At 45.3% G+C, this 18,938-nt stretch overlaps 1 long non-coding RNA gene across 1 annotated transcript; it reads left to right on the forward strand.

Moving 5' to 3' along the window:
- The first annotated feature begins 1,543 nt into the window (after positions 1-1,543).
- LOC136551933 (uncharacterized) lies at positions 1,544-16,475 on the forward strand. The gene is made up of 4 exons (XR_010782701.1): positions 1,544-1,893; positions 2,486-2,770; positions 15,078-15,230; positions 16,303-16,475. It is a non-coding gene; the product is annotated as an uncharacterized lncRNA (long non-coding RNA).
- The last annotated feature ends 2,463 nt before the right edge of the window (positions 16,476-18,938 follow it).

Raw genomic sequence — 18,938 nt, forward strand, 5'->3', positions numbered from 1 at the left:
TAGGGCCCGGATCAGAAAGGAATCGGTGGTGAACAGTGCAAAATATGGAACGACATCGGGTGTGCATGCATGACGGGTTCATGCGATGGACCCAGATGTATTAAGCTAAGCCTCACAAATTAGAAGCCATGTCTAATAGCAATAGATCTTAGTACTAATCGCAATGATGTTTATGTGGCACAATAGCAGTACATGGTTTTCATCCTTTAATCGTGGAGATCGTAGTAGTAGCACAAATGCACACATCAAATGAATACGAAGGAGAGATGTATATCAGTTACCTTCAACCCTGGTGCCGTTTGCAGGCGATGAATTACTGTAACGTCTTCTTTCTCCTGTGCTATCCATGGTGCCGAGTGGTGTAGCCATTGCCGCCGAGAGAAACTGTGCCACCGAAAGAAACTGAGAACGGAGAGAGGGACGCGGGTTGTTGAGATCCTATAAATTAGGAAAGTGGAACTGAAATGGCCACAGTGAGTCACGGTACCCAATTGAAATGGCGGGCGCGTTCTCTAGAACAGTCAATGAGAAGAGACGGTAAGCCCATCGCTAGTATGCTATTGGGCCATATTGGGCCGACGTGGCTCCCTGCTGTGGTTAAACTTGGCTTTGGCAAGTTGCCCAATTGGCCTATTTTCCATTTTTTGGAATTTATTTAAAAAAATTATGAACTTAAATTTTAAAATTGTTTGCTTATTTTTTTTATAAAAATGCATTTCCCTCTATTTCCCCCCTTTAGATGCTGCCCCACTAAATGTGCCACGTAATAAGCACTACATGATAGGAACTAAGCCGATATTCTCACTTGTCGTCTGAGTGGACTAATAGGTCTAACACGATAAGAAGTCAACCGATAACTCTCATGTCTCATATTAGTGGACTTGTAGTATTGGCACGACAGCAACATGGTAGTAGGTGGACACGATCGGGCACTCGGTGGCATATGACATGGCACTCGATAGGACGAGACTGCACGCGAAGTTGTTGGTCACGACGTGGCACTATCAGTACGCCAGCACGACATGTACCTACGAGTGAGACTACCAAGTTGTTGGTTATGATGTGGCAATCTCAGTACGACGTACTAGTGAGACATGATTGGACGGACATGTCCTACTAGCGAGACATGATTGGATTGGATGACGTGCCACTCAAGTTGCTAGACATAAATATTACAATGAACTAATTTGTCCTTGCAGCAAGTTCTTGTATGTTTAAAACAATATAAATATTTTTATTTGAAAAACTTAAATAGGTTTTCTTATCTACAATATTCATCATCCATATGACCATGATACAAATAGGTTTTAAAAAATTATAAATGCAGTTCAAATGCTGTATTTAAAAGTTTAAACAAAATTTGTAAGAATATGACCATGATACAAATATGTTTTCCAAAAATATATATGCAGTTCCAATGTTGAATTTAATTAAACAAAAATTGCGACAAAAATTAAAAAAAAAAGATGCATTTGTTTGGGCCAGCCAAGGAGTCTATAAATTAGTAGTTTCCCTATCCCTGATTGGTTTCCATCATCGCATCCCAGCAATTCGCATCTCATAACCGCCGCCGCATCTGATCCATCTCTGGCCTTCCGGCTTCGCCTCCCAACTCGACTCTGCGCTCGCGTCCCGTCCCCGTCTCGAGCGGCAGCCGCCCTCACAAGTCGCCCCGCGCCCCCGTCCCCGTCCTCGTGTCGCGCCCTCCACCGGCCAGCTGCCCGCTTGCTCCGCGCGGGTGCGCCCCCGTCTCAGCCCTTCGGAGTCCGGCCTGACGTCCTGTGCGTCTCCTCATTTGGGCGGCGTCCGGCGGCCACAGGCAGCCGCCCAGCGGGCAGCGGCCAGCGGCCAGTCCCAGGCGGCCAGCTCTCACTCTCCTGTCTCATTGGTGAGGTACTGACGTATTAGTGATTCAGACATTCAGTGAATTCATTTTGGAATATTTCATATGTAGGGAAACTGTTGTATGTATACATACAGAGATGGAATCCTCATAGGACGAGATCTATTTTGATTTCTAGACCAAGATTTTACCTGTTTCGTCAAAAATAATGCTTTCACCTGTCTCATAATTTTAGTAACCTTGTATACGCTGCACCTGATATTTGATTAGTAATTGTTGTCTGCCTCTGCCAATAGCATAACAAAATTCTGAATCTGCTCAATATAATGCTGAATAAACATGACAGAGATGCATAGTGAATTTGAATGAACTGGAACAGTCTGTTAATGCTGTATTCCTCTTTGTGTACACATTTACTGATAGCTTATATGGGTCAGAGGCTTATAGCTACCATTTTTTCCAACGTCATACTTTTTGTGCAGCTATAGATGCAATTTATTGTCTGATACATTATGTTGAGCAATATATTTTACAGAAATAGTGTATTATTTTTATTCTCTACTACTGTCAATGATTCACTGCTCAAAACTTAAGCCATTTTTATTTGTTTATGATTTACGAAACTGCTACGTCAAACTTCAGGTACCATGAATCTTACAAACCACCTCAAGGAGTGGGACGAGATGGCTACCAAACTAAAGGCGGCCTTCGAGGATATGAAATTGAAGTTACAACTTGACCGTTACGACGCTGACATCAGAACAAAACAAGTGTGACAACAAAATGAGCGGTACATAATTTCTCAGCGAAAACTGTTGGACCAAGGGTCAACCATTGAGCAGAATGACGTTGCTGTGAGAATTGAGTTTCACCAAAATTCTTTCATGGTACTAGGCTGCTATAAGCATCCCCTTTGTTTTGAAGCATGTAAGTCACACTTCCATGCCTTTCATGAGTATCTAGAGATTACCCATATCTCATAGATGGTGGCTAGCAGTCGAACTCACATAGGTGTTTTCCTTCTAGGACGTTCTGTAGGACAATATCCCTGCTTAAATAAGCCACTTGGAATACATTACGGAATTAGCCATCCTGCCATACAACATAGGAGAAACAGTGCATCTCATAACGATTTGGACCTTAAAATAAGGGGTTTCTCCATCAGTCAACCACTAGCTTGTTCACCATCCTACTTTATGGGATCTCCGATCACATAGGACATGTTACCACTATGGAATGACCTCAACTAGTTCTCAAGCCCATCTCTATTGATGCACTATCTATCACATTGCGTGACGGTCCCTTTATAAACTGATCTGCCAGATTCCTAGATGTATGGACATAGTCCAATGCAATTACTTCGAAGTTTCTTAGTTTTCTGACAAATTTTAGCCACCTCTTCACATGCCTTGTAGACTTCATGTTATCCCTAGAACTGTTCACTTTGATTATCACAGTCTGATTATCACAGTTCATGGAAATAGCTGGTATTAATTTTTCAACCACCGGTAAATTCATAAGGAGTTCACGAAGCCACTCAGCTTCAACTGAGGCAGTATCTAGTGCTGTGAGTTCTGCTTTCATTATTGGCCTTGTTAAGACGGTCTGCTTGCAAGACTTCCATGAAACAACGCCACCTCCAAGTGAGAACACATATCCACTTATGGCATAAATCTCATTGGCATCAGATATCCAATTTGCATCGTAATAACCCTCTAGTACCGTCGGATACCCGGTATAGTGAATGCCATAGCTCATGGTCCCTTTTAGATAGCGCAATACTCTCTCAAGAGCATGCCAATGATTACCTTTCGGATTTGAAACAAACCGCATGAGTTTGCTTACAGTAAATGAGATGTCAAGCCTCGTTGCGCTAGCTAAATACATAAGCGATCCAATTATTTGAGAGTATCTGAATTGATCCCGTGCTATTCTTCAATTTTTCCTTAATAGCACACTTGGGTCATAAGGAGTTGGAGCAGGCGTACAATCACTATTTTCAAAGCGATTCAGCACCTTTTGTACGTAGTGGGATTGCACAAGTGTTACCCCACAATTTTCTTCTCTCATTAGCTTTATGTTAAGAATAACATCAGCCTCACCCAAGTCTTTTATTTCAAAGTTACTAGACAAAAAGTCTTTCACTTCTTTGATCACATTAACATTATTTCCAAAAATTAGTATATCATCCACATATAAGCACAAGATCACACCTTCTCCTCCAACATAACGATAATATACATATTTATCAGCTTCGTTCACAACAAAACCTACTGTTGTCAAAGTTCTGTTGAACTTCTCATGCCACTGCTTAGGTGCTTGTTTTAGACCATACAAAGATTTCAATAACTTACACACATTTCCCTCTTGACCCTTTGCTACAAATCCACCGGCTGATCCATATAGATCTCTTCCTCAAGCTCTCCATTCAAGAAAGTTGTCTTAACGTCCATCTGATGAACGAGAAGACCATGCGAGGCAGCCAAGGAAAGTAGCACTCGTATAGTCGTTAAACGGGTAGCTGGTGAATAACTATCAAAATAATCATCACCTTCTTTCTGCATATAGCCCTTCACTACAAGCCTCGTCTTGTACTTCTTAATAGTACCATCAGGCCTCAGCTTTTCCTTGAACACCCATTTACATCCCACAGGTTGGCACCCATAAGGACAATTAACCACCTCCCAAGTTCCATTAGACATAATAGAGTCCATCTCACTCTAAATTGTTTCCTTCAATAAGTCAGCATAAAGAGATAAATATGCCTGTTGTATGGTCGTAGGAGTATCATCCATGAAGTATATAATATAGTCTTCACCAAAGGACTTTGCAGTCCTCCGTCTCTTACTCTTTTGAGTGACTATATTATTACCCTCCTCTAGATTTTCTTCATGGGTTTCAACATCAGTATGTATTACTGGTTCATGTGTCTCAGGTAATAAAATAGATTCATGACCAGAAGTGCCAAGTGTATTCTTCATAGGAAACTTATTCTCAAAAAATGTAGCATCTCTAGATTCCATGATAGTACCAACGTTCACATCAGGTACCCCAGAATTTATCATTAAAAATCTATAACCCATGATGTGAATAGTATAACCAAGAAAGACACAATCAACTATTTTTGGTCTAAGCTTTTGCTTCTTGTTAATTGGCACATTTACCTTTGCCAGACAACCCCATGTTCGTAGGTAAGAGAGATTTAATCTCTTCTTCTCCAATTCCTCAAATGGTGTAATTTCTTTGTTTTTAGTGGGCACTCTATTCAGGACATGACACGTTGTTAATATCGCCTGACCTCACCATTTCTTAGATAATCCCGCTGTCTCTTCCATGGCGTTAACTAACTCAGTAAGAGTGTGGTTCTTTCTCTCTATAATCCCATTGAATTGTGGTGAGTAAGACGGTGTCCTCTCAAAAATAATTTCATGCTCAACACAAAACTCATAAAAATCATTTGAGAAATATTCTCCCCCGTGATCAGTTCTCAACCGTTTGATGTTCTTCTCAAGTTGGTTTTCTACTTTAGCTTTATAAATCTTAAAATAATTCGACGCTTCATATTTTGATTTTAGTAAATACACATGGCAAAATCTAGTGCAATCGTCTATAAACGTAATAAAATACCTTTTGCCACCTTTGGTCAGCTCGCCATTCATTTCGCACAGATCGTAATGAATTAGTTCTAATGGAGCCAAGTTTTTATCCACAGTAGCTTTGTGAGGCTTGCGAGGTTGTTTTGATTCAACACATACATTGCATTTAGAACCTTTGACCAAATCAAATTTCAGGATTAAATTTAAACCAGTTAAGCGAGTCATACAACCAAAATTATTATGACATAAGTGCGAACACCAAACATTTGTCTCATTAACCTGGCTCACATGGTTCACATAATTAACACATGCATCGTTTAAATACAAGCAGAACAAGCCTCCGCTCTCGTAGCCTTTGCTAACAAAAGTTTCATACTTAGTACACACTTATTCGACTCAAACACAAGTTTATAACCATCAAGATATAACAGAGAACCACTAATCAAATTCTTCCTTATTGAGGAGACATGTTGAACGTTCTTTAGCTGCACGGTCTTTCCCGAAGTAAGCTTTAGATCGACCATACCAACACCACATACAGCCGCACGCGCCCCATTTCCCATCAACAAGGAGGAAGCTCGTCCAACTTGATAAGAAGAAAACAAAGAAATATCAGCACATACATGAATATTAGCCCCTGTATCCACTCATCAATTAGGTGAATGAAAAACCGAAAGAACTGTATGTAATAAATTACCATACCCCGATGTTCCTCCATCAGCCTCAATCATGTTTGTAGATTCCTTCTTGGGCTTTCACCTGCCATCTGGGCAATCCTTAGCATAATGCCTAGTCTTGCCACAAGTGAAACAATTCCTCTTTTCCTTGTTCTTCTTCTTCATAAAAGGTGTAGTGTTCTTTTGTTTGAGTTCTTATTGGAATTTCATCTTGTGGGAATTTTGAGGATTTTTCTGCACCACATGGGCAATAGAACCTCCCTCAACAGTTTTCTTACCACGAACGTCCTTTGCTCTCGCCTTCTCTTCAACATCAAAAGAGCCAATGAGATCAACAATATCAAACTCTTATCTCTTATGTTTCAGAGAAGTAGCAAAATCTATCCAAGCCTGTGGCAGCTTTGCAATAATACAGCCTACCACAAACTTATCTGGCAATACACAACCAAAATTTTTGAGCTCTTTTGCTAGTGTTTGTATCTCATGAGCTTGTTCTACTACAGAATAGTCATCAACCATCCTGTAGTCATGAAATTGCTTCATGACATACAACTCACTACCAGCATTAGAAACCCTATATTTGGCCTCAAGTGCATTCCACATCTCTTTACCAGTTTGTAGCGGCACATATGCATCCACTATGGTGTCTCCTAGCACGCTCAGAATTATAGCCTTGAATGTAGTATCAACATGTTTGAACGCACGCTCCTCATCAGGAGTATACGGCCCAACAACCCTAGGTTCAGTGACAAAATACCAGTGCACAGCAGTCAAGCGTAGAATGCACCTCTGTCGCCACCTCTTGTAATGAGTGCCCTCAAAAACATTTGGTTTTAGCATACCCACAAAAGCCGACTACCGAGAATTGCCTATCACGTTTTTGAGTAATAATTTAATCTAGAAAATAGCAATAACCAAAAGGTTTGTGACATCATGTATATGCTTGTGTGATCTAAGCATGAATATCATGTAGATGATACTAACCAGCAAGATATTAATCCAAAACTTTACTGGATAGCAAACAACGGAAACATACCCAATGGTAGAGCCGGATGCACTAGTCGACATAGTGCCTATCGGTGTAGTCATCCCGCTCGATGCAGTGTAGAAGGGAAGCAGTGCCAATCACTAGAGAACCTTTGCCGTGTGCCAGGAAGAAGAGGACGTAGCGAGTAATCATGCCGTCAGTGACACTCCCCAAAAACATGATTGTCGTCTTCCACCCGAGCAGGTGAACTCGTAGACGACAAGCATTTCAGAGGCCTACTCTCCTAGGACTCATGCGCACAAGTACTAGGACAAAGAAACTTTGAGACAGCGGAAGAGTGGTTGTAGCTAGCGAACCGGAAGATCAATCGAAGGGAGGCACTATTTAGTCACTTGCGGGGTAAGCGAAAGGGCTCAGAAGGTGTTCAAGACACAGGAGATGAGAGATCTCTCACCATCATTGTTCAGCAGCGATAACGGAGAAAACTCCCGTCATCAAATTGCCACCAATTAAAAATGGAAGAAACTCCCATAATTTTGTGACTTACCATCTGTTCGTCCGCTCGCTCACCGTCTACCTACCTACCATGCCCTGGCCTGGCCCGCCGATGGCAGCACGTGCGTGTGGCACCCAGTGTCCTTTTTTGAACTTTTCAATATAGGTGGACAATATCCAACCATATAAATTGAGTTACCATTCTATCAAAATCCCATATGGTGTTTGTCGGGTTCATAAACTCAGGGGTCCCTCGGGGACCGGCTTTCCAACAAAAGGCTCAGCCCAAGTAGATAGTGAGCAACTCATCGGCCGGCCCAAGTATTTGAACAACAAGCCAGAAGGGCGATCCAATCACCGATCGGAAGGTCTGGCTGAGGAGGTGCGGCACCAGTTTTCCGACTCCGGCCCACCTCTCCGAGCGGAGCGCTCGCTCTGACTCTTGCCGCCTCCGAATAGCCTCTCCGACTGGAAGGCCTGGACAAAGTACTACTTCTGACTTCGACCCCACGTCTTCGACCAGGATATGCAGAAGCCCTGCTCACCGCTCTTCTCCGACTAGCGCAACCAGAGCCGACTGGGACCAACCGACCGGGGACGCCCACCTAGAAAGGACCAAGGAACGAACAGAGAAAGAAAGGCAAGGCGCCCTAGTCAAACTATGATACCAGGGACTGTAACCTATACACCTACAGGAACAGTACTCTATAATCGCTCAGACATGAACAGTGTTGTAGGCACCGACATTTTACCAATAGTATTGTGGGCGCCATTAACTCCCATACGGTAAGGCCCCCCCCCCACATGCCTCTGGGCGTCGACAGTGTTGTGGGCGCCAGAATTTACCATACCGAGTGAATATGGTGAAACTCCTCACATGCCTCCAGGCATTAAGAGTATATGCAGGTGCCAACTTCTGCCATACCCAAAACAAGATGACGTAACCTCCCACATGCATCTGACATCAAATAGTGTTGTGGGCGCCTGCCATCATCCTATACCCGTCGATGTGGGCAACAAGGTTTAGAAGCATACGTACTCTCTCCCTCTCACTTGTAAGGCCATCCCCTTCATCTATAAAAGGCGATGCGCTCTCTCCCAAGAGACTCAGCTGATTCAAGTTCATACAAGTGAATCTAGATCGACCAAGTTCACTAGCTCACAACCATAGAACCACCAGGTTCGGACCTCAAGCACACGCTTGAACACTTAGCTCATAGCGGAGCTCTTGTCGCCCTCGGCCCTTCCAACCAGAGCCGACCAGACCTCTTGTACATCCCATCTTTCTCCTTCTTGTTTGTAACCTCACTGCAAATTTAAGCACCTAAACTCAGGAATAAAGTCACCAACCAGCTCAAACTAGACGTAGGGCACATTGCCTGAACCAGTATAAACCCTGTGTCATTGAGTGCTAGGCCACCTCCGATCATAACGTACGGCAAAACTACAAATATTTACTTCTTGGTCACTTTCTGCACCGACAGTTGGCGCTGTCCGTGGGGAAGACGATGTACGTTCAATACTTTTTGGTCATTGGATGGCCCACTTTTCTGCCACCTTCACCATGGCGGGCTCAGGCAATATGATTCGCTTCGGCTTACTAGAGTTTCCAGCACTCCCACCTGTTGAGATGTGGGCTCCACCCGTCTTCAAGCCATCCCAGGCCTTCCTCCTTGGAAGCCTAGACTTTGTTGTCGACCGGCTCGGCGTACTACACCTCCACAAGGAGGCACTCGTTCCGACACCCGTCGAAGGGGCACCCTCCATCGACTCCAGGACGCATGACTTCAACGACGCAGCATCTGCGCTTCATTCCGAGCAAACACTCTGCTCAAACCCCACTATAAGTAATATGCGTACTGTTATTTACTCTTTATTTACTATCTCTAGCCGATCATCCAGAGGTACCATATTGCCGACACCACGAACACCGTATGATCAGTTCCCCTATGGCCTCGCGTCCCTCATGGATGCATACGCTTGGGGGCTCTGAAGGATGCTAGCGCTATCCCCCCTCACATCCGAATTCATGGGAATGGTGAGCTATGCTCCCGCCACCTTCCACAAACTCCCAGATGATGAGGGTGAGAGCGACGGCTCCAGCATCGGCGATGTGGCACCTCACCACCGTTCGTCCCGAGAGTGCGCTAAGGCGAACGCTCTGGGACAGCCACCGGTGGTTGTGGAATCTATGCAGACTCACTCCCCTCCAGACCCACATGCGGGGGGCCTCGTGTCTGCGCAAGCACATGCCAAGGAATTATGACAACAGCGGCAGAATCAGCCATCACCTATGGCGGCGCGCTCAGTACAGCATGTTGTGCCTTATGCATGTGGCCCAGTGGGTGGCACCTGGGCTCGCGCCCGTCAGGTCCAACACAAAATCATGAATGAGGGGAACGATCTCCCACAGTTCACTCGGGCTAGCCAGAACATCGCTGCTGATACAATGCTTCTGTGTAGTGTTCCTAAACCCGTCAACCCCCAGGAGCGGGTAGTCTACCAAAACCTCTGGGTTCTAGTAGAAGCCACTGCTGTTCAACAGGCAGAAAGCTCTGCATCATGACTTCGACACGCGCCCTCTCTCCCCACCGGGGGAACGAGGATGTGCCAGATGGATCGCTCCATCTGCTCGCTGCTACAGCCGCTAGGTGCGGCTCGGGAGGCAGCAGTCGTGCCTCGGTCGGACCTGACACCTGCTCCACACCGACCGTCGGTACACGAGCGGCCTGGTCTGCACCAGGATGCTCGCAGCATCGTCAGCAACCGGCATCAGGCTCGACGTGATGATGATGTCCATCGGGCAGCGGCGAGAGCAGGCGACACGAATCCTAGCCAAACCATCGAGGGGAGCGGTGAAATGTGCCCCAGGCACGGTCGCCGGCCGGACGACCGGAGTCCTAGCCCTAAGGGCCTAGGGCCATGGTCCTTTGACCGGCGTATCCAGAGAGCGCCATTCCCACAGCGCTTCCGACCGCCCACCAACATCACTAAGTACACCCAGGAGACAAACCTCGGTATTTGCCTCGAAGATTTCTGGCTCGCCTGCTGAGCCGGAGGGGTGGATGATGACTATTTCAGCACTCAATATCTCCCCATCTACGTGGGGGGACATGTCCGGGCATGGCTTGAATTCCTCCCACACGACAGCATCCGCGACTAGGCGGACCTCAAGAGGGTCTTTGTTGGGAATTTCTAGGGGACGTATGTCTGTCCTGGGAACTCCTAGGACCTCAAGAGTTGCCAGCAGGAGCCTAGTGAGTCCCTATGGGACTACATCCGTAGGTTCTCCCAATGATGCAACTATCTCCTTGATGTCGTTGACGTGAATGTCATTAGCGTATTCCTCTCCGAGATGACCTGCGAGTCCCTAATCCACAAGATTGGATGCCTAAAGCACCGTATCACCCTCGACCTACTCGACATCGCCACTAACCATGCCTTCGGCGAGGAAGCAGTTGGAGCGGTCTTCAACAGGGGCCGGGACAAAGGCAAGGCCAAGCGCATGGACCAAGACAAGGGCCCCTCCGCATAGAGGGGCAAGAACAAAAAGGACCGACGCCGACTGGACAACACCGCATTGGTCGCCGTAACTGACCCCACGGGCAAGCAGCCCCAACAGGGCCTGCCTGAGCACTTCAACAAACTCAGGGATAAGGCATGCACCAACCATGCCTACCCCATCAAACACCACTACAAGGGCTGTGAGCTCCTCAAATGTTTCCTATGATAGGCCAGTGGGCCGAAAGAAGGGGATGACAAAGAGGCGACAGCCAAGAAAGGAGGCACGGCGGGCAAGGACGGAGATAGTTTCCCCAATGCTGATGAATGCATCATGATCTTCGGTGGATCCGACATCATCAGGTCCAAGCGCCAGCACAAGGTATGCTATAGGGAGGCATGCACCACCTGACACGGCTGTCTCCTCCTTCCTCAGCTAGTCAGAATCTTCGATCACCTTCGATCAGAGGGACCATCCCTCCCACATTGCGAGACTAGGATGCTACCTACTCATTGTCGATCCCATCGTCCAAAAGAAGTGCCTCACCAAGGTGCTGATGGATGGAGGTAGCAGGCTCAACATCCTCTATGTCGACACCCTCAACGCCATGTGCATCCCCCAATTGAAGCTCCACTTGGCGGGCTCTCCCTTCCACGGAGTGATCCTGGGAGCGCAGGCATACCCGCTCGGGCAGATCGACCTGCCCATCACGTTTGGCAGCCAAGCAACTTCCGCTCGAAGATCCTCACCTTCAAAGTGGTGGACTTTCTAGGGTCCTAACATGCCATCTTAGGGCGGCCATTGTAACACCCTAGGTGTTAGACTTGCATAATTTGAATTGCATTGCATGAGCATGAGCATCGAGCATTCATATATAAGCTTTTACAATTGAAACATGTGATTGAAATATATGAAACATGCTTGTTATTTTATGTTTCCTTGTATATATGCATATGATCATGAGTGAATACGTGTAAATGGTTGATGTGAGTCACTAAAACATCTTAGCTACACTTAGAATGGTTAGTGGAACAATGTTCATGAAGGTCACTTTGCATGATCGAGTCCTTAAGTGATGCTATGTATGTTGACCTAGAAAGCTTTATGTGTAACGAGTGTATGAAATGACTGTGTGACCTTAGGAATAGCTTAAATATATTTGGAATGTCATTAGGAACAACTTTGGTATTCTTGGCTAGGGCTAATTTGGTCACTAGGTCATAGTTTAAGTGTATACCATCATTTGAATGTAGTAGGTTTGACCTAGTTTGAACTATGTCATAGAGACCTTGCATGGATGTGGTCACTAAAGCAAAGTTGTAGTATTTGATGAGGGGAACAACTTTTATTTTTGGGTCATAGACTAGTTTAGCTCCTAACATGCTTGAAATTGGCTCACAAAAACTAGCTTTGCACTGTTTTCAACACTTATTTTTGCTAAGTCATGCTTCACTGACAGTTTGACAAGCTCAACTTTGGGTTGACTTTACTCGGTATTGGTTGAGAATTAGCACATGATCCTTTAATAAGAATTGTAGCTGGTACTTAGGGCTACAAGTTTTGTTCAGTTGGTATGCACTAACAAGCTACGGATTAGGAGATTTAAACGATTGAAATCGCTCTGTCAGGCTCGGGTTTAGGCGCTGAAGAACGCCACGCCACGCCTGAACGAGGCCGACCATGGACAGAGCATGGCCGCCGCGTGGCCACCGTTTGGCCAACGCCTGGGCCTTGACACTGTGCGCAGGCAGCTGATATCTGAGAGCCACGTGCCTCATTTTTGCTCACTCCCACCCGCTCTCTCACTCTCCAGTGCTTGCCCTTTCTCTCGCCGCGGAACCAGAGCACCGTCGCCAAGCACAGCACAGCTCCACCGTCGCCTAGCACCCATGCCACCACACCGTCGCCGCCTCCATCTTGCCCACAGCTGCGCCACATCCCCATCTACCTCCTCGACTTGATTGCAGCAGCTAATGAGCTTCGGTGAGGGCGTATTCGCCATTTTCTTCCTCACCGGAGTTCTCGGCCGTCATGATCGCATCCACGGTGAGCTCGCCGCCACGTTGCTCGCTTAGGCATTTGCTTTGATTCCTTACGTTAGGGCTAGTCTGTGGTGTGTTCTTTCTTTGTGCATGATGTTACCATGGTTAGTGGTCTCATCGGTGTGGAACACGGTGACCCGCGCCACCGCGCTCACACCTCTGCGCCACCGTGCACGTGGCCGGAGCTCGTTGGACCACCTCGCGCCACCTAGGTCACCTAGATAGATCAGTATGGTCACCATTATGCTGGTGCGCTCCTCTCCTAGACTCACCGAGGCCGGAAATGGCCAGCGCACCGTAGAGCAGCGCCGCCGTGCCACCATGGTCGGCGACGAGCACGCTTCGCCGCACCTGCGCTGCCACCACCTAGGTCACTAGATGCGGTTTGTTCTATAAACCATGTCGGTGCACTTGGTTTCGTCGGAGAGCTCGCCGGCGACGAGCTAGGGCCGAGCCGCGTTGAGCTGCGTCGCTCCCCTGCTTCCTGTGTCGCTGACCTATGGGGTTCGACTGACCTGAGGGCCCTAGCTGTCAGTGACTCGGTTGAGAAGGATAGTTCATTTGTTTTCAGATTTGATGCAAACTTTAAAAAATGATAAGTGGAGTTGTAGAGATCCAAATCTTGTGAACCAAATTTTATAGTGTTCCTTAGGAAGTGTAGTATTTTATAAAAATATGATATGTACAGTTTCTGATGTTTTTATTAAGGATTAAAATGTATTTAGATAAATGCTTTTTGTATGTTTACAATTTTGTAAATTAGATATCTTGAGCTAGAAAACTCCTAAAATTGTGATTCCAATTTTGTGGGTTTTATATTGACATGCTCTAGCTAGAAAAAATAATAAGCTTGCTGTAAACTTGATTTAAAAAATGGTCTTTCTATTTATTTATTAATAAATGACATTTTCTAAGGAAATTTGTAGGGATAAAAATATGAAAGATAATACTATGCAAATTTTTGTACAGTAGTATGGCACTAATGTGAAGCTAGAAAAAATATATAATTTGTTGCTTGACACTTTTCTATAGGGTTTTCTATTTTCACTAAAAATAACCCTTGCTAGCTTATCATTTTTGCATAGGATGTTATACATGTGCAAATGGTATAAATTTTCATAGTAGTCTATTATGAGCATTTGGAGTCCACTGTAATTTTCTCAGAATTTATTATGCATATTGGGTATATATTTATTATTTAACCTAATTATCTAGTTAAATTGATAAAGGTTTTTAAATGAATAGTTTGGGAGTGGACATTATGTTTTCTTGAGTTTATTTGATGTCCCTGAACTGATGGTATGCTTGGTGAGGTCAAATTGGGAATGTTGTATATGCAGTAACAATATCATTACTTTATAATTCGGGTGAGAATGGTTTTCAGACAGATTCTGTGGTTTGGTATGTTGCATAGTAAAAATGATCTTTGCTGTAAAAATGGTTAATAACAAAGTTGTTAGGTAACTTCTTCATATATCTTGTGTTAAAAGTTTAGGACAATAGCCAAAGGGTTTAGGAGTTATAGCTGTTTAAAGTTAGTATTCCGAAATGCTCCATCTCTGGAATTTCTGGACAGCACTGGATTGATTGTCTGTTTTGGTTAGGATAGAGTGTGAATTAGCTTTTGGTGATTAAATAAGAGTTGTAGACAATTCTATAAGATTTCTAGAAAGTCCAAGATCACAACATTTGGGTAAGTAGAACTTCAGTTATGAGTAAAACAAGTAGCTACTATTTTGTGGTGTAGTAAATGAATTGTTGAAGTGCTTGATTAAGTAATCCAGAAGAGATATGCACATACCCAGTAAAATGTGATGCACTTGTTATTACTTTAACACCATGCTATTAAGAATACTTACACGAATACATTCATCATACTATACTTGTCAGCATGTATGCATTCGTAATATGTTATGCCATATTCATGCATCTAGGGTCGACAGATGAGATAACGTTGCTGGAGTTCAACGAAGGAGAGAAAGGGGACCAGCAGGAGATTCATCAAGCCACAGCTCCCGAAGAAGAGGAGCAGACCCCAGAAGAGCTTCCGGAGTGCCCTGACCACCGCCCCACTTCTTTTCTAAAAGGCAAGCCCTAAAGCATTCTAAGTCTCCCAATGTTTTATAAAATATTACTTGAGTCCTTTATGATTGATGCATTAGGTTATAAGAGTTGATTGAAACCACTTGATGCATATAATTTTCTTGTCCAGAAATACTCCTTTAACCCGGTGTAGGTCTAGGATCGAATATATGCTTAGCCATGCTTAGACCGGTAGAAGTCGAGTGATTTCCTGTCACCTGCGAGATATAGGTGGATACCAAAGCACGGTTGGCTATATTTTCTATCATGGAAAAGAACCATGGGATAATATAAATCAAGGCCGGGCGGAGTCTATGCGTAGGTTGACTCATGTGATTCCGTCTATGTCGATTAAGAACCGTACCGTTGTTGGGACTTTTGACAAGATTGAACGCATGTCTATCACTTAGCTGGCCGAATAACTCATTCCGACCATGAAACCGAGTAGCTCAACTCAGGTCAGGCCCCGCTCTATAACAGTGCGCACTTAGATGGTAGTAAGGATGTGTGGGGAAACCAGACATGAGCCCAAGGGCAGGATAGTCCTAAATGTCCTAGCAGTTGGTTGTCCCTGATTGTGCGGCGCTGGGCGAAACCACGACATGTATACTTGAGTTGTACCAAAGGTGACCTAAGGTGACCGTTGATCTGGTCCGCCTGGGTTTGTGTTAGGAATAAATTCCTAGCTGGTTGAAATCGATTTGAATCATCGTCTCTCCCGGATAGTGAGAAACTTGGCTAGCCCCAACATCGTAGTAATTGTATTATGGAATATGATGGTTCGGATAAACATGGAATTACTATACCAGCTATGGTTACTATTGTATGCTCTTAAAATGATGTATCACATGTTTGGCATAGGATAGTTGCTAATTTAGAGATGGATAGTTATAATTAACTTGTTAATAGAATTATAATTGTATAACTGAGTTATGCGCTTTTTATGCAAAATGTTGTCAAGCTATCTCCACTTATACAGCCTTGCATAATCCTTGGAGTCAATTTATTTCTAGTTTATGACAGGTAAGTCTAGCTGAGTACCTTCTTGTACTCAGGGTTTTATTCCTATTGTTGCAGATGGCATAGTATATCATGGATATTGCAAGAGTTGCTTCTATTCCACTGTGGATGAGGAGTAAGCCTTGGGTAGGCTTCTTTACTAATCCCTCTATATGCTTTTATGGACTGTGATCGTATGTTGGCACTATATTAAACTATGTTGGCAAAAGCTACTTTCGAACTTAATTTGCTTCCGCTATTATCTATCAAACTTAGGTTGTAATAACTTTATTTCATACTCTGATGATGAAAATGTATTTGTGAACTTTGTGTAATATGTGATGTGTATGTTGAATCATGTACGATCTTAGTTGTTTCTGGATCGTTTATCGAGACCCGTTGTGGTACTCGACAGACTACCAGGTTTATATGGGCTCAAGTATGATAGTGTGACCGCTTGTGGGCTACCATTATACTTGTGCTCTTATAAATTGGTCGGTTCTATGACAGCCATGCTATGCCAAATTCATGGCAATCCCCAACTACACCTACCTCAAGCTGAAGATGCTAGGACCGAATGGCATCATCACCATGAGCAGCGCCTTCTCGTACGCCTTCACGTGTGACCGTGAGCACTATGAGCTCGCCACTGCGGTTGTCAACTCGTCTGAGCTCTCGCGGCTCAGGGAATCATCAATCCCGGTAGTCCCAGACTACAACAAACTAACCTCCTCGATGGCCTTCCGACCGCTTGAGGAAACCAAGGTGATGGGAATCGACCCCACCGACCCAACCAGGACGGTTTGGATCGGGATCCAGCTTCCAGCCAAATAGGAACATGAGCTCATCAACTTCCTGCGTGACAACCATGATGTCTTCGCTTGGTAGCCTTCTGACATGCCAGGCATAGCACGGGAGGTCACCGAGCACGCACTGTGCCTCATCCCAAGCTCAAAGCTCACCAAGCAGCGCCTGTGTCACTTCGACAACAAGAGGCATAGGGCCATAGGCGAAGAGATCGCCAAATTCCTGGTAGCTGAATTCATTAGAGAGGTATTCCACTCCGACTGGCTTGCCAATCCTGTTCTTATTAAAAAGAAGACCGAGAAGTGGAGAATGTGAGTTAATTATACTGGCCTCAACAAAGTATGTCCTAAAGGATCACTTTCCTTTGCCACGCATAGACTAGATAGTCGACTCCACCTTGGGTGCCGAGATCCTCTCCTTTCTGGATGCCTACTCACGCTATCACCAGATCATGATGAAAGAGTCTGATCAGCTTGCAACCTCGTTCATCACCCCGTATGGTTCGTACTGCTATGTAACTATGCCATTCGGCTTGAAGAACGCTGGCGCCACCTACCTACCAAAGGTGCATGCAGCAATACTTCAGTTGACCAAATCGACCCACTCAATCAGCCTGACCAAACCGAGTGGCCAAAACCAATGATCACCAGTCTATGTTGATCACATAGTAGTCAAAACAACTCAAGGCCTATGACCCAATCAAAAACTTGGCCACAAGCGTTTACGAACCTCCGAAGATTCAACATCATGCTGAATCCTGAAAAATGTGTTTTTAGGGTTCCAAAGGGAAAGCTGCTATGATACATCGTGTCCGAGCACAGGCATCGAGGCCAACCCCGAAAAAATCAAGGCCATCTCCAACATGGGTCCCATACGCAATATCAAGGGCATGCAAAGTCTCGCCGAATGTCTAGCTACCCGAAGTCGATTAATCTCTCGACTCAGCGAATGGGGGATCCCACTCTACAAGCACCTCAAAAAGATGGACACTTTCGTCTAGACTGATGAAGTCCAGCAGGCCCTGGAGAGCCTCAAAGCGTCCCTAATGTCAGCCCTGATCGTTGTCGCTCCCGAACAGGGAGAACCCCTTCTCTACATCATGGCCAGCAACCATGTGGTAAGAGCCACGCTGGTCGTCGAAAGGGAGAAGCTGGGACACCAACAAGGTCCAGCAGCCCATATACTTCATCAGGGAAGTACTCACCGACCCCAAGGTTCGGTACCCCCAGGTGCAGAAACTCTTATATGCTGTGATGATGGCTTCCCAAAAGCTCCTGCACTACTTCACCGACCATGAAGTCACGGTCGTCACTTCATACCCACTCGGGGACATCATCAGCAACCGTGACACCACAGGATGGATCTCTAAGTGGGCACTCGAACTCATGGGCCTACGACATAAGGTACATCCCCCGTACCGCCATTAAATCTTAGGCTCTCACAGATTTTGTCGCTGAATGGACAGAGGTATAGCTATTGACCCCGAACGTCACCCACGAGTACTGGACAATGTACTTTGATGGGTCCATAATGGCACCCGACTTAGGGGCTAGGAGTGGTTCTGATCTCCCTGAATGAGAGTAGGCTCCGCTACGCCATCCGCCTCTACTTTTTAGCCTCAAACAATGCCGCGGAGTACGAGGCCCTCATCAACGGACTACGCTATCGCCATCGAGCTCGGTGCTATGCGACTCTACATTTATGGTGACTTGGAGCTAGTCGTTGATCAGGTCATGAAGGAGTCCTCCTACAAAAGTCCCCTCATGGTAGCATACTACCAAGAGGTGCGCAAGCTCAAGGATAAATTCTAGGGCATCGAGCTACATCACGTCCCACGAAGGGACAACGATGTCGCCGATTTTCTTATGAAATTGGCCACCAGGAGGGATCCATCCCCAAGCGGGGTC

This window comes from Miscanthus floridulus, chromosome 4, assembly GCF_019320115.1.
Source record: "Miscanthus floridulus cultivar M001 chromosome 4, ASM1932011v1, whole genome shotgun sequence".
Lineage (NCBI taxonomy): Eukaryota > Viridiplantae > Streptophyta > Magnoliopsida > Poales > Poaceae > Miscanthus > Miscanthus floridulus.